Below are 15072 nucleotides of genomic sequence, written 5' to 3' on the forward strand. Positions count from 1 at the left end.
CTTTCCTTCCAAGGAGTAAGCATCTTTTAATTTCATGGCTGCAATCACCATCTGCAGTGATTTTGGAGCCCAGAAAAATAAAGTCAGCCACTGTTTCCACTGTTTCCCCATCTATTTCCCATGAAGTGATGGGACCGGATGCCATGATCTTAGTTTTCTGAATGTTGAGCTTTAAGCCAAAATTTTCACTCTCCTCTTTCACTTTCACCAAGAGGCTCTTTAGTTCTTCTTCACTTTTTGCCATAAGGGTGGTGTCATCTGCATATCTGAGGTTATTGATATTTCTCCCAGCAATCTTGATTCCAGCTTGTGCTTCTTCCAGCCCAGCGTTTCTCATGATGTACTCTGCATATAAATTACATAAATAGGGTGACAGTATACAGCCTTGATGTACTCCTTTTCCTATTTGGAACCAGTCTATTGTTCCATATCCAGTTCTAACTGTTGCTTCCTGACCTGCATACAGATTTCTCAGGAGGCAGGTCAGGTGGTCTGGTATTCACATCTCTTTCAAAATTTTCCACAGTTTGTTGTGATCCACACAGTCAAAGGCATAGTCGATAAAGCAGAAATAGACGTTTTTCTGGAACTCCCTTGCTTTTTCAATGATCCATCGGATGTTGGCAATTTGATCTCTGGTTCCTTTGCCTTTTTAAAAACCAGGTTGAACATCTGGAAGTTCACGGTTCATGTATTGCTGAAGCCTGGCTTGGAGAATTTTAAGCATTACTTTACTAGTGTGTGAGATGAGTGCAATTGTGCGGTGGTTTGAGCATTCTTTGGCATTGCCTTTCTTTGGGATTGGAATGAAAACTGACCTTTTCCAGTCCTGTGGCCACTGCTGAGTTTTCCAAATTTGCTGGCATATTGAGTGCAGCACTTTCACAGCATCATTTTTCAGGATTTGAAACTGCCTCCTACACACAGACTTTTCTTCCAACTTCACCTCACTCTTCTCACCGTATTTTCTATCATCCTTGATTTCTTTATTTTCAGCTTACTATCATGTTATCCCTTTTGTAAGTTGCTTTAAAACCTATTTAAGTGAATTGGTTATACACATAAAAGCACTTTGAGCCTGGTTTGCATTACTGACCAGAGTTCATCTTGAGCACCTGGAAAAATTAGCTTGAATACATCTGAGCCCAAAGGCCAATGTGTTTGAAAGCAAAATCTCCTCCCTAAGATTTTGGATAATTCTCACTTACTCAACCAACTTGCATTTCATTGAGTGTGTAACCTGCTCCCTCTGGGTCTGGGGGTGCCACACCTCAACCCAAAACGTAAAGTGCAGCTCCTTGGTTCCTAAAAAAACAGAAATGATTTTTAAACGTAGAATTGTCACGTCTTGTGGATAAGAATTCGCCTGCCAATGCATGGGACATGGGTTTGCTTCCTAGTCCAGGAAGATTCCAAATGCCTTGGGGCAAAAAGCTCGTGTGCCACAACTACTGAGCCCGCCCACCTGAACCCTGTGCTCCACAAGAAGAGAAGCCCCACGGCAATGAGAAGCCCACGCAATGCAGCGAGGAGAAGACCCCACTTGCTGCAGCTAGAGGAAACCCTCGCTCAGCAATGAAGACCCAGCGCAACCAAAAATAAAATAAGTTCTTGGTTTATTAAAAGTGCCATGTCATTCAGCCATTCCGCTTATGGGTGTACAATCAAAAGAATTGAAAGTGGGAACACAGATATTTGTACACCGATGCTTGTAGCAGCGTTATTCAAAATAGCCAAAAGGTAGAATCCATCAAATGTCCATCAACAGATGAATGCCACATAAACACAATATGGTATATACAAACAATGGAATATTAATCAGCTCTAAAAAGGAATACCCTAAAAGGGAATTCCCTGGTGGTTAAGACTTTACCTTCCAAAGCAAGGGATGTGGGTTCCATCCCTAGTTGAGGAGCTAAGATCCCACATGCCTTGCAGCCTAAAATCTAAAACATAAACAGCAGCAGTACTGTGACAAATTCAATAAAGACCATTAAAAACAGTCCTCATCCAAAAATTTTTTTTTTTAAAAAAAGATTACCACTGACATATGCTATAAAAGGATGAAACTTGAATACGGTAATGACAAGTGAAAGAATCCATTCTCAAAAGGATAAATATTGCATAATTCCACCTGCATGAAGTACTTAGAGTAAGTCACACTCATAAGACAGAGAGTAGAATAGTGGTTACTGGGGCTGGGAGGAGCAGAGGATGGGAAGGAGGTGTTTGATGGGTAGTGAATTTCAGTTTGGGAAGGTGAAAACGTCTGGAGATGGATGGCAGTGACGATTGCACTACAACAGGAATGCGCACAGAACTGCCACAGACCTGTACACTTGAAAATGGTTAACGTGGTAATTTTCATGTTATATAAAACATATTTTCCCACAATCCTTTATAATGTTTAAAGTAAGACAAACATTTTATGATATCACTTACATGTGGAATCTAAAAAATGGTAAAAATGAACTTGTCTATAAAACAGAAATAGAGTCACAGATGTAGGAAACAATCTCATGGTTACCAAGGGGCAATGAGAGGAGGGATAAATTGGGAGATTGGCTTGACACATAGCACACCAACATATGCATATAACAGATAACTAGTAAGTACCTGCTGTGTAGCACAAGGAGCTCTACTCAGCGCTCTGTAATGACCTAGATGGGAAAAGAATCTTTAAAAAGAGGGGATGTATGTATATGTGAAGGAGGAAACAGAACAGGCTCTGTCTTGAAAGCAGGACTCCATCTTGGGCCGGACTGTGGACTTTGGCTATATGCCCAGGATCTATGGAAACGACAGACCAACTGGAAAACCAGGCCCCAGGAAGGAAGAGCCCCAGGGCTCTCCATCCCTAAAAGAATACCCTAATTATCTGTGTAACCGAATAGAATCATACATTCTATTATGCTTACTGGGGAGTGACCACAGACCTATTGACAATTGTCCACTGTGAGGCTTAGGTTAACTTTGATTTTATCTTTCTTTTTCCTTTGTTCAGACTAGTTTCAGGGAATTTGGGGAGGTGGGTTTGGGCACCTACACTTAAGGTACATAAGGTTTTCACAAAAACTGGTCGGAGTCCTTGGCTAAAAGGAGACTCTGCTTTGGGCCTAAACTGCACTCCACTATCTGCATTGTCCTTCTGAGTGAGTTTGCTTCCTGGAACACGTGACTACAACATATGTACACCTGACTCACTTTGCTGTATGCCTGAAACTAACACAATATTGTAAACCAACTATTCTCCAATAAAAAATTTTTTTAATGTTTAGTGCCGCTCCTCTGCCAGTTTTAACCAAAGGGAATCCACTAAAACAAAGATTCCTAAACATCTCAGACCTTACCAAAGAGTTAAGGGATGTTTAGAGGAGATTATATAATGCACCACCCAGAAAAATATTCTCCAACCTACATTCAGCATTGCCACTCTGAAAGGTCCCTTGTGGCCACTTTGAAGCCTGAGTTTTCTTTTACATTTTCACCATACTCAACTCCCTCTTCATTTTGGTTCCTCTCTGGTCCCTCCCCTCCTCTGCATTTCAACTCAGTCTGTTCTGAAATTTCCATTTCCCCCCTCATTTACGATGTAAGTAAGTTCACTTGTCTGCAATATACAAACTTGCATTCAGTGCCTTCCACTGAATGGAAGCCGCCTCCTTTGGAAGGCTGATGCGATTGTATGTACCGTTATTTCTGGGGACCAGGTCAGGTTGAACTTGAAAGGAAGGGTTCAAGGATATAAGTGGCTAAACAAAAGGTTAACTCACTTCACCACCTGAATAGTACAGGTAAGGGGATGGTCAACCTATTAACATAAAGACCTGCTCCAAATCAAACAGCCTACAAGAACCACATAGATTATTCTGCCTTTCCAAGGCAAACCCCTCCACTGGAATGCTTACTCTCTTCGAGATTCTGTTTTATTGATAATCACCCTTCTCAATTCTGTCCTCCCAGTGGCTCTATGTGTCAAGAGAATGTTAGGTTCAAGCATTGGAGTTCAAATGTCTGATAAACTAAAAAACAAAAATAAGTTTTCCTCAACTCCTACCAGCCCAAAGGTTCATTGCGTGCATGCTAACTTGCTTCAGTCGTGGCCAGCTCTTTGTGACCCTATGGACCATAGCCCTCTAGACTCCTCTGTCCATGGGATTCTCCAGACAAGAATACTGCAGTGGGTTGCCATGCCCTGCTCCAGGGGATCATCCCACCCAGGGACTAAAGCCACATCTCTTGCATCTCCTGCATTGGGAGGCAGATTTATTACCACTGGCGCCACCTGGGAAGACCAATGGTCTTTTATTTCATCTCACATTTCTTTAGAAAGAAGAAACCTGTAAGCAAAGTCCTCAACAATGGGTTCTGTATCCACAGAGGTCAACATCCCAGGGCACAAACAGAGTGGAGAAGGATGAAGGGTAGATTTATAGAGGCCAGTGGAGGCTATCTAGCCACTTTACCCTGGCAGGTTTTCAATGCATCCAAATACAGAAGCCTCTCATATTTATATCTTTAGCCCAGGGACTTCCCTGGTGGTCCAATGGTTAAGACTTCACCTTCCAATGAAGTGGGTGCAGGTTCCATCAGCTAAGATCTCACATGCCTCACGGCCAAAGAAAAAAGAACAAAACATAAAACAGCAGCAATATTGTAACAAATTCAATAAAGACTTTAAAAATGGTTCACATCATCAAAAAATCTTAAAAAAATAAAATTTAGAGGCTGGCCAGATTCAGATCTGAGTTTGTGTCAAAAATACTTATAGGTGTCTGTGTGCTTCTGTTAGCATCAAATCAGGAGTTATATAATATCGTTTGAGTGCAATAAGCACACTTATTGTCCAGATCTTGATTTCTAAATACTATTCTTCCATAAAAATAAACCAAGATCCTTAGAGAAATGATGGATCTCGAGGCTGAGGCAGACAAAGTATAAGGTGAGTGTGAAATACCTTCTTCCCCCAGAAGGTAAGAAAGTGCTCTAAGAAAGATGGAGACATGTCAGAAGGACATGCAATCCAGCTTAAATGGACTCCCAGTGGACAAATCTGGTATAACTCAATATCAAAATAAATGATGATATTAAAGAATTATAACCCAAGGAATAAAATAAAGATCCATGAGTCTGCACTAATATAAACATAACTATATAAGTAAATAAGAAGGAAACGCTTTTCCTTCAAAGTACAATGTCAATTAATATGCAACTTCATATTTGGTAGGGATTTATTATGAAATAATTTAAAATTAATAGAACGTTACAAAAACAGAACAAAGATCTTCTATATACATTTCACCAAAATTCCCCAATTGCTGTTTCACTATATTTAACTACCAAAACAAAGTCTTGCATAGTTGAATTACAGTATGCAAATTTCCACCCTCATTTCCCAACCATCTCCTTATACATGTATGTTGGCATAGATATGAAAGCATATCCTTACAATAATTTTTTGGCAGTGGAATTAATGGGTTAAGTGCCCTCAACTCAAATATTATCCAGTTGCCCTTTATAATAGCTTCCTAGAGCTGCTGTAACAAATTACTACAAATATGGTGGCTTACAACAACAGAAATTTATTCTCTCACAGTTCTGGAAGCCAGAGTCCAAAATCAAGTTGAAAACAGGGCTACAATCCCTCCAAAGACTCCAGGGAGGATCTTTCCTTACCTTTCTCAGCTTCTGGTGAGAAACACTCACCAGAAGTACTCCTGGTGTTCCTTAGCTTCTGACAGCATCATTTAGATCTCTGCCTCCATCTTCTCAAGGCCCTCTTCCCTATGTGTCTCTCTGTGTATCCTGTCTTCTTATAAGGACATTCTCATTGGATTTAGGGCCCACCAAGTCCAGTATGGCCCCATCTCAATCCTTATCTTAATCATATCTGCAAAGACCTCATTTCCAAATAACGTCACAGTCTGAGGTTTCAGTAGGAATTTGGGGTCCATACTATTTAACCCACTATACCCCTCTGAAATATGTGAATTTACACTTTTGAAATATGGTACTGAAGAAGACTCTTGGGAGTCCCTTAGACAACAAGGAGATCAAACCAGTCAATCCTGAAGGAAATTAATCCTGAATATTCATGGGAGGGACTCATGCTGAAGCTGATGCTCCAAAACTTTGGCCACCTGATGCAAAGAATCGACTCACTGGAAAAGACTCTGATGCTGGGAAAGATTGAAGGTGGGAGAAGGGATGAGGTGGTTGGGTGGCATCACTAACTCAAGGGACATGAGTTTGAGCAAACTCCGGGAGATGGTGAAAGACAGGGAAACCTGGCATGCTGCAGTCCATGGGGTCACAAAGAGTCAGACACAAGTAGCGACTAAACAGCAACAAAATTACCCCAGGAACGTCTGTGCGTTTGGCCCCACATTGCTAAGCTTAAAAAAAAATTGTTGTTGTTTAAGATCAGCCTCAGTGGCTTCCCTGATGGTCCAGTGTTTAAGAATCCGCCTGCCAATGCAGGGGACACGGATTCAATCCCTGGTCCGGGAGGATCCCACACACCATGAAGCAACTAAGCCTGTGTGCCATGACTACTGAGTTCACATGCCAAGAGCCCGTGCTGCCCAACTAGGGAAGCCGTCACAGTGAGATGCCCACACACCACAGTGAAGAGTAGCCCCCACTCACTGCAACTAGAGAAAGCCCTTGTGTAACCATGAAGACCCAGTGCAGCCAAAAATGAATTAATAAATTAAAAAAAACAAGATTACCCCCAGTGAACTATCCCATGAGGGGACCCAGAAATTCCTAAGAAGTTCTCTGGAAAAGCAGGTGCCCAATCACATCCGGGAACTCCTGCTCCAGCCCTCCCGTCCTGCAGCTGCCTCAGGCCCAGTGGTTCCCACATCTGCCCTGGATGACCTCCAGATCTCCTGAGAGGAAGAGGAAGTACTTGTCCCCGAAACCTCCACACCGCCTTGTTCTGCAAGTCAGTGAGAGGACAAAGTTCCATCCCTCCTCTTGAGGAGGAATTACAACAAACCTTGCTGACACATACAAGCAATAACTTTCTGGCAACCATGACAGTCCTCAGGGGAAACCCAACCCAAGAAAGCACAGTCCGGCAGCCCTTAAGATCCCATGCCATCCCTCTTCTTCATATTCATAAGAATGTGTGATTTCCAGTGTTTCTTTCTTTGGGGTTTAAAACTTCCACCTCCTTCATCTTTCACAAGCCTGGGAGGTCACCACGATCATCCAGGTTTTATAAAAGGACTACAAACACTTAAAGGGATATAGTTTCCCCAGATCCCACACTGAGTTGTGGCAGAGCCGGTGTCCCCTGCATATCATATGACCGTCTTCACTACTAAGCAGCTCCTTTCCCCTGCTCCCCTCTCTGTCTTTGTGGGATTGATGGAGTTGACACAGGTTTAAGACCACCTTCACTTTCCTCTCGGACTGACATATCCAGAGATGATTTTAGCTAAGCACGTGGTCATCTGTCTTGTGACCAAGATGGAGACAGTCAGGGCTGGGTGAAAGAGCATTTCAGTGGGCACTGTCCCATCTTGTTTTAAGTTTGGAAGGAATAAAAGGAAATCCAAGGAGAAGTCCGTCTATATTTTATCTCTGTATATAATCTCTATATATACAACCATATATAGATAGAATATATAGAGAATGAAATAAGCAAAAATAAATATATCTTATAAACAGAAAGTTATCATGATGCAGCTGCAACCAAAGAGCATTGAGGATTGCCAGAAACTACCAGAAGCTACGAAAGGCAAGGAAGGATTCCTTCCCTAGAGTCTTCAGGGAACGTGTTCCTATTGACGCCTTGATTTTGGACTTCTGGTCTTCAGAACTGTAAGAGAATAAATTTCTGCTGTTGTGTGACATCCGGTTTGCAGTAATTTTTGCATCTCTAGAAAACTAATGCACCTACCTTATAAGCAATGGTGAGGATTAAATGAAATGATGCTTGTCAAACACTTGGCATAATGCTTGGGCACAGTAACGTTGGTCATCCTTATTTACATTATTTGACTCTGTGCTTCCCTTTTCTAACCTCGTATTTATTTTGTTTATTATCTATCTTCTCCAACAGACTGTCCCATGAGGATAAGGACTGTGTCTACTTTCATTAATACATTCAACAAACATATATTGAGTCTATATCATGTGCTCTGTACGATGAGTTGTGGATACAATGATGAACAAAATTGGCCTCCATCCCCACCTCCCTGCAAGACATTTACAGAGGGATGGGAAGGCAGACAATTACAAATAATTTTTAAAAATATGGGAATTCCCTGCTCTTCCACTGCAGGGGGCACAGGTTCAATTCCTGGTCAGGGAACTAAGATCCTGCATGCCATGTGGCCTAAATAAATAAAACATCAAGAACAAGTTTTAAATATTAAGTGCAAGGAAGGGAATGGAGATTCTTCATCACTAAAACTGGTCAAGTATCTCCTACCAGACCACTTTCTCTTTCTTTATTTTTTTAAATTTTATTTATTTACTTATGTTTGGCTGTGCTGGGTCTTCACTGTGGTTTTCTGGCTCCAAAGCACACAGGCTCAGTAGCTGCAGCTCATGGGCTTGGTTGCCCCATAGCATGTGGGATCTTAGTTCCCTGACCAGAGATCAAACCTGTATCTCCTGATTGGAAGGTGGGTTCTTAACCACTAGACCACCGTGGAAGTCCCCTAGACCACCCTCCCTTACATAACAACTCTAAACATCGGATCAATCTGAAAAACAACCCTCTAAAGGCCCTGGAAAGAAAACCACAGTGGGGAGATACTAGAGGGAAGTTAAAACTTGAAATAAGGGCTCAGCACTTGATGCTTCCCATTTTTATGGCTTTTAATATGAGGGAAGGCCATGCTCTAGCTTGTGTGAAGAACCCAAAGAAAGAGTTTAGGGAAACCATAGTGGTTGAAAGTGAGGAAAGAAACCTCTCAAAGCAAAAGGATCCTCAAATTCTGTGTATAAACTGTCTAAATCTCTAGCCAACTCCTCAATTGTGCATGAACAACACAGACTCTAAACAGCTCAAAATGAAAGTCACTCAGTTGTGTCTGACTCTGCGACCCCATGGACTATACAATCCATGGAATTCTCCAGGCCAGAGTACTGGAGTGGGTAGCCAGTCTCTTCTCCAGAGGATCTTCCCAACCCAGGGATCAAACCCAGGTCTCCTGCATTGCAGGTGGATCTTCCCAACCCAGAGATCAAACCCAGGTCTCCTGTATTGCGGGTGGATTCTTTACCAGTTGAGCCACAAAGGAAGCCCAAGAATACTGGAGTGGGTAACCTATCCCTTCTCCAGAGGATCTTCCCGACCCAGGAATTGAACCGGGGTCTCCTGCATTACAGGTGGATTCTTTACCAACTGAGCTATCAGGGAAGCCCCTAAATAGCCCGATTATGGCTAAAATAACTGAACTGAGATTTTCTTTGCTGTCTAACAAAGAGGAGGCCAAGTTTTCAGTTAGATCAATCAAAGTGACTGCCTTCTTTAAAAAAAAAAAATAATACTCTTCAGAGGAACCTAACAGAATCAATTGCTCTCACACCTCTCACAATGTCTAGGATACATGCTAAAACAGTCAACATGTGAAAAACAGAAAAACACAACCTATGCTCAAAAGCAAAGACAATCCAAAGAAATCAACACCCACAGGATCCAACCACTGGAATTAGCCAACAAGGATTTTAAAGTTTTTGTTGTAACTATGTTCCAAGACATAAGGAAAAACTGCTGAAGAAGCATGAACAAATAGGACACCTCAGCAGAAATATAGAAACTTTGAAAAAGAACCAAATGGAAATTCGAGACCTGAAAACAATATCTGAAATTAAAAAAATAAATAAACGGAATGGACCTAACAGCAAATTAAATATGGTAGAAAAAATAAAAGAGTCAGCAAATTCAATAGGAAGCATCTGATCTGAAGAATGGGGGGTAGAGGGGGGTGATTGAAAAAATAGTGAACTGAACCTCAGGAACTTATGCAACATCAAAAGACTCAACTTACGTGTAATTGTAGTCCCAGAAAGAGGAAAAAAAAGAAGGAATAAGCCAGAAAAAAAAACACTTTTTTAAGAAATGCTCCAATTTTGCAAATCCCTGGCAGTTCAGCAGTTAGGACTCCATGCTTCCACTTCAGGGGACACAGGTTCAGTCCCTGGGCTGGGAATTAAGATCCTGGCAGCCGCAAGGCACAGTCAAAAAAGAAGAAAAGCCCAAATTTTTCTCAAATTTGGTGCAAGATATAACATTGCAGTTTCAAGAAGCTCAGTTAAACCTAAGCAAAACAGGGAAACTGTTGCTTCTAAGATTAATTCCCACAGACATTTCACACTTGCGCACGAATTCATTTGCACAATGATATTATTTACAACACCGTTTGTCATAGCAAGAATGGAACTAATTCAGATGTCCATCAAAATGAGGCTGGTTAAACAGATTGTAGAATTTTGATATAACAGAATATTCTACAGTTATTAAAATGGAAGAGCTGGATTAGTATCTGCTGATATGAAACCATCTTCTAAACTTTACTGGTCAGTGCTAAAAACAAGGTGTAGAGAATTTGTGTTATCGTGTATACTTCTGTGGTCACGAAGGGCTTCTGGAAGGGTAAGAAAGACCCTCCCCTAGAGAAAGGAGATGGAGGACTGGGAACAGGGAAGGAAGGGTTATTTTCAACCTTTTGTACCACTTTTTATCATGTACAGATACTGCCTATGAAGATAGTTTTTAATCAAGTTAGCTAGAGATTTACCCCCATCCTAGAAGAAACAGGTGAATGCAATTTAGCCTAGATAAAGGACCAAAGACAGACACAATGTCCTTGCTGCAGATTGAGGTCTATTTGGGCCAGGAATGAACCCAAATAGAGGACAAGTTGTCGCATTGTTGAGGGGAAGGAAAAAATGCCAAGACCAGGCCACCCATGGGTGCTCATGGATTATAGTGAGCTCCCAGTTCTGGGGAGAAGAGGAACTTGTGTGGAGAGCAGTGGGCAGATCAATTCCAGGATGAGATGGCAAAGGAAACATATCCAGGTGCCCGGAAGGGCTGGAGGAAAAAGAGCCTTAAAAATGTCTCGAAGGCATGTGTTCAGCCCGCAGCTTTTGAGGAGCTTTAACTCTTGAGTTCAGAAACGTGAACTTCCAATTTCCTGGCTCTGCCCCAAGTTTCAAGTCAAAGGAAAAGTGAAAACTATGATTAGAAGATTTCCTCTATTGCTGGTTCCACATTTCCAGCAAGACAAGGTATCTCAGAGGATGGGCCTCAAGGCAGATGACCTCACTGCCCAGACTCAACAGGTCTGGGCACTCTGCACATTCCCAAATGTAGTCTTATTTGATCCGCACAACGATCCTGAAAGGTTTGTAGGATTGTGCCTGTGTGGGGGATGGGCACAGGCACAATTCATACAGGACCCGGACTCAACTTTTAGCATCGCCACGACTTTGCCATCCTTACTCCTTATAGCAGTTGGGACATTGTTATGGATTGAACAGTATCACCTGCAAATGCATATATTGAAGTCTGAGCCCCCAGGACCTCAGAATGTGACCTTATTTGGAAATAGGGTCATTTCAGAGGTAATTAGTTAAGACATGTCATTAGGGTGGACCTCTTATGCAATATGTTGGTGTCCTTACTTTTTTTAAAAAAAAGGATATTTGGAAACAGACATACACACAAGGAGAATGCCATGTGAAGATGAAGGCAGAATTTGGGGTGATATGTTTGCAAAGCCGAGAAATACCAAAGCTTGTCTGCAAACCACTGAAAGAGGGGGAAATGGCTGGCTGTACCTGATTACCCCTCCCAGCTCTGGCAGGTAATGCCGCCAAGACCTCAATCTCAGATGTCTGACCTCCATGACTCTGAGAAAATAAATCTCTGTTTAAGCTATTAGCTTTTGGTACCCTGCTATGCCAGCCCTAGCAAACTAGTACAGGCAGCAGGTTCTGTCCCCTAAATCACTCTGGAGTCCAACCCCATTGTGCATCCTTCACGCAGATCTTCTCCATCCTCGAAGGGCTGCTGGACCTCCATCCGGAAGCCAAACACGACCTGTCCACTCTCAGCTATGCCCTCCCCACACCTCTTCCTGTGAAAGAGGAGAAAGGATTCTCGACTGGTCCATTAAAGTCCAAGCAGAGGGAAACTAGCAGAGACTGACATCTCCTTCCCTAATTGGTTATCTGCTGAGTCCAGGGCTTGCTGAGGGACCCTATTTAGTGACCTAGAACATTGGTGAGGGAGGCAAAGATGCTCTGGGCAGACAAAGAAGAGGCATGGACCACCTCTCTGAGATGATCCCGTCTTCCAAAGGGATGCAAAATTCTTGCAACACTGGCCACAAGCATAAGGTTGAAGGCATGAATTTGGGGGCTGCAGGTAGAGAATGAGTCTCTCACAGACTGGTTCTTACCTAGACAGCTCTTTGGAATTGAGTTCCACATGGATTGAGCTTACGGAGCCTCTGTTCCTCCACTGGAGCTGACAGATATTGAGCTTGGTCAGTGGTGGTGACCCTCAGGAAGGGTCACCTTCATCACCACTGAGAGAAGCAAAGAGGAGCCCCAACGCCTCCAGTTAGCCTCCCCTCCCTCTTCCTTACAGAAACAGAGCAGAGAAGAGGGAGGGGTATGTGAAAGAGAAGACCACCCCTCACTTAGACATATATGCAGGCACACGCTTGTGTACAAACATGTATACACACACATATACATACTTGCTTGCTCCAAGCCATGAGAGCCACGGAAGCCTGCACAGAAGTAGAGGGAAAACATTAAGTGGACGATGAGATTGAGATTTTACAAGGACAGGACCACATCTCTTTTTTTTTTTAAGATTTTTTTGATGTGGACCATTTTTAAAGTCTTAATGAATTTGTTACAGTATTGCTTCTGTTTTATGTTTTGCTTCTGTTTTATGCCTCACAGTTTTGGCTGTGAGGCGTGTGGGATCTTAGATCCCCCTCCAGGGATCGAACCCACACTCCCTGCACTGGAAGGTAAGTCTCAACCACTGGACTGCCAGCAAAGTCCCAGACCAAGCCTTATTAAACCAAACATGATTTAAAAGTGATAGAATCAGGACTGAGATGTCATGAAGTCAGCTGCCTCTCCAGGGAAAATAGAGAATTTAACAAAGCATGCATTTGTACATGCTAAGTTGCTTCCATCATGTCTGACTCTTTTTGACCCTATGGATGGTAGTCTGCCAGGCTTCTCTATCCATGGGATTCTACAGGCAAGAATACTGGAATGGGTTGCCATACCCTCCTCCAGGGGATCTTTCTGACCCAGGGATTGAACCGGCAACTCTAATGTCTCCTGCATTGGCAAGTGGTTTTTTTTTTTTTTTTTACCACTTGCGCCATCTGGGAAGCTGTTAACACAGCATAGGGATTATCAATTACTGGAAAATAAAACTATTCCATGTTCATACAAGGACTGGATAACATGGCCCTTTAAGAGGATATTCCCCACCAATGCTCATGCCTCCTCGTCTGGCACTCTCCTCCATCCCCACCCCCACGCTTTACTCTCCAAAAATTCTTTGTGCCTTCCAGAATGTGCAGTGGTTTTTCAGGATTCAATGCTTTGGCTTGTGCTGTGCCCCCTGCCTGGGGTAACTTCCCTCTCTGTGCCTGTTTACCAAACTCCTACGCGTACTTTAAAATCAAGCTTGAGCACATAATCTCTCATTTCCTTTCTGTGCTCCCCTGGGCCCTAGAGGGTAAGATGTCAAAGCATCCTCCATATTTCCTAGCACTTATCACCGTAGAAACATCTGTTGATTTGATGGGGAGGAGACAGGAACTGGAAAGACACAAAAGAGGCATGAGAGTAAGATTTTCCCCTGTACATCTTTTTATATTGATTGATGTTTGAACCATGCGAATGTATTTCTTATTTACAAGAAATTAAAAATACAATAAAAGGATTATTCTAGCTGCTATGCAGAGGACTCCTCCACAATAAAGAAAAAGGAATGAATTATTGATACACAAAATAATATGGCTTAATCTCAAAAACATAATGCTATATGGAAGAAGTCAGTCAAAAAGGAACACATATTGTATGAATCGATTTCTATGAAGCTTTAGAAGAGGCAGAAGGAATCAGTGGCAACAGGAAACAGATCAGTGGTTCTCTGGAATCAGAGAAGGTGGGACAAGATTGAGAAGAGCCAAGAGAACTTCTTGGAGTGATGGGAATTTTTTAACTAGATTACGACATGATCACATGGATATACACGTGTGTCAAAGCTCACTGAAATGTCCGCTTCAAATGTGTGTGTTTTATTGCATATGAATTATACCTTAAGAAGGTTGTTTTGAAAACAACATAGGTGCAACTTCCCTGGTGGTCCAGTGGTTAAGACATTGCCTTCCCTTGCGGCTCAGCTGGTAAAGAATCCGTTTGCAATGCGGGAGACCCTGGTTCGATCCCTGGGTTGGGAGGATCCCCTGGAGAAGGGAAAGACTACCCACTCCAGTGTTCTGGCATGGAGAATTCCATGGACTGTATAGTCCATGGGCCGCAAAGAGTCGGACACGGATGACCGCCTTTCACTTCCAGTGCAGAGGGTGCAGGTTCGATCCCTGGTCAGAGCTAAGATCCCACGTGCCTCGCAGCCAAGAAACCAAACCATAAAACAGAAACAATATTGTAACAAATTCACATAAAAAATAGTCTTTAAAAATAATAAAAACAACATGGGCAAGAAAAATCCAAAAGTGTCTGGGGTCTAGATTTGTGGAAGCCATTCGTTGTTTTCATGACCTGACTTGAGATGGTATTATACGATGCAAGTGGAAAACAGTGGATTCCAGCAGAGCCAGAGTGTGGTCTTAGCAAGCTGGGCTGGTAGAAGGACCAGTTGGAAAAACGGATCGCAGCCAAGTAGTGGGGGCCTTCGCTGCCAGGCTGGGTGTTTAGATTTCAGTCTGTAGATAACAGGGAATGAATGGAGGGTGTTCAGCTAGGGAGAGAGGTGTGGGGAGGCTGGCTCCACTGGCAGCCCTGGGCAGCAGCTATTGGAAGAGGAAGCGGCTTGAGTTT

Source organism: Bos indicus, chromosome 13, assembly GCF_029378745.1.
Source record: "Bos indicus isolate NIAB-ARS_2022 breed Sahiwal x Tharparkar chromosome 13, NIAB-ARS_B.indTharparkar_mat_pri_1.0, whole genome shotgun sequence".
Lineage (NCBI taxonomy): Eukaryota > Metazoa > Chordata > Mammalia > Artiodactyla > Bovidae > Bos > Bos indicus.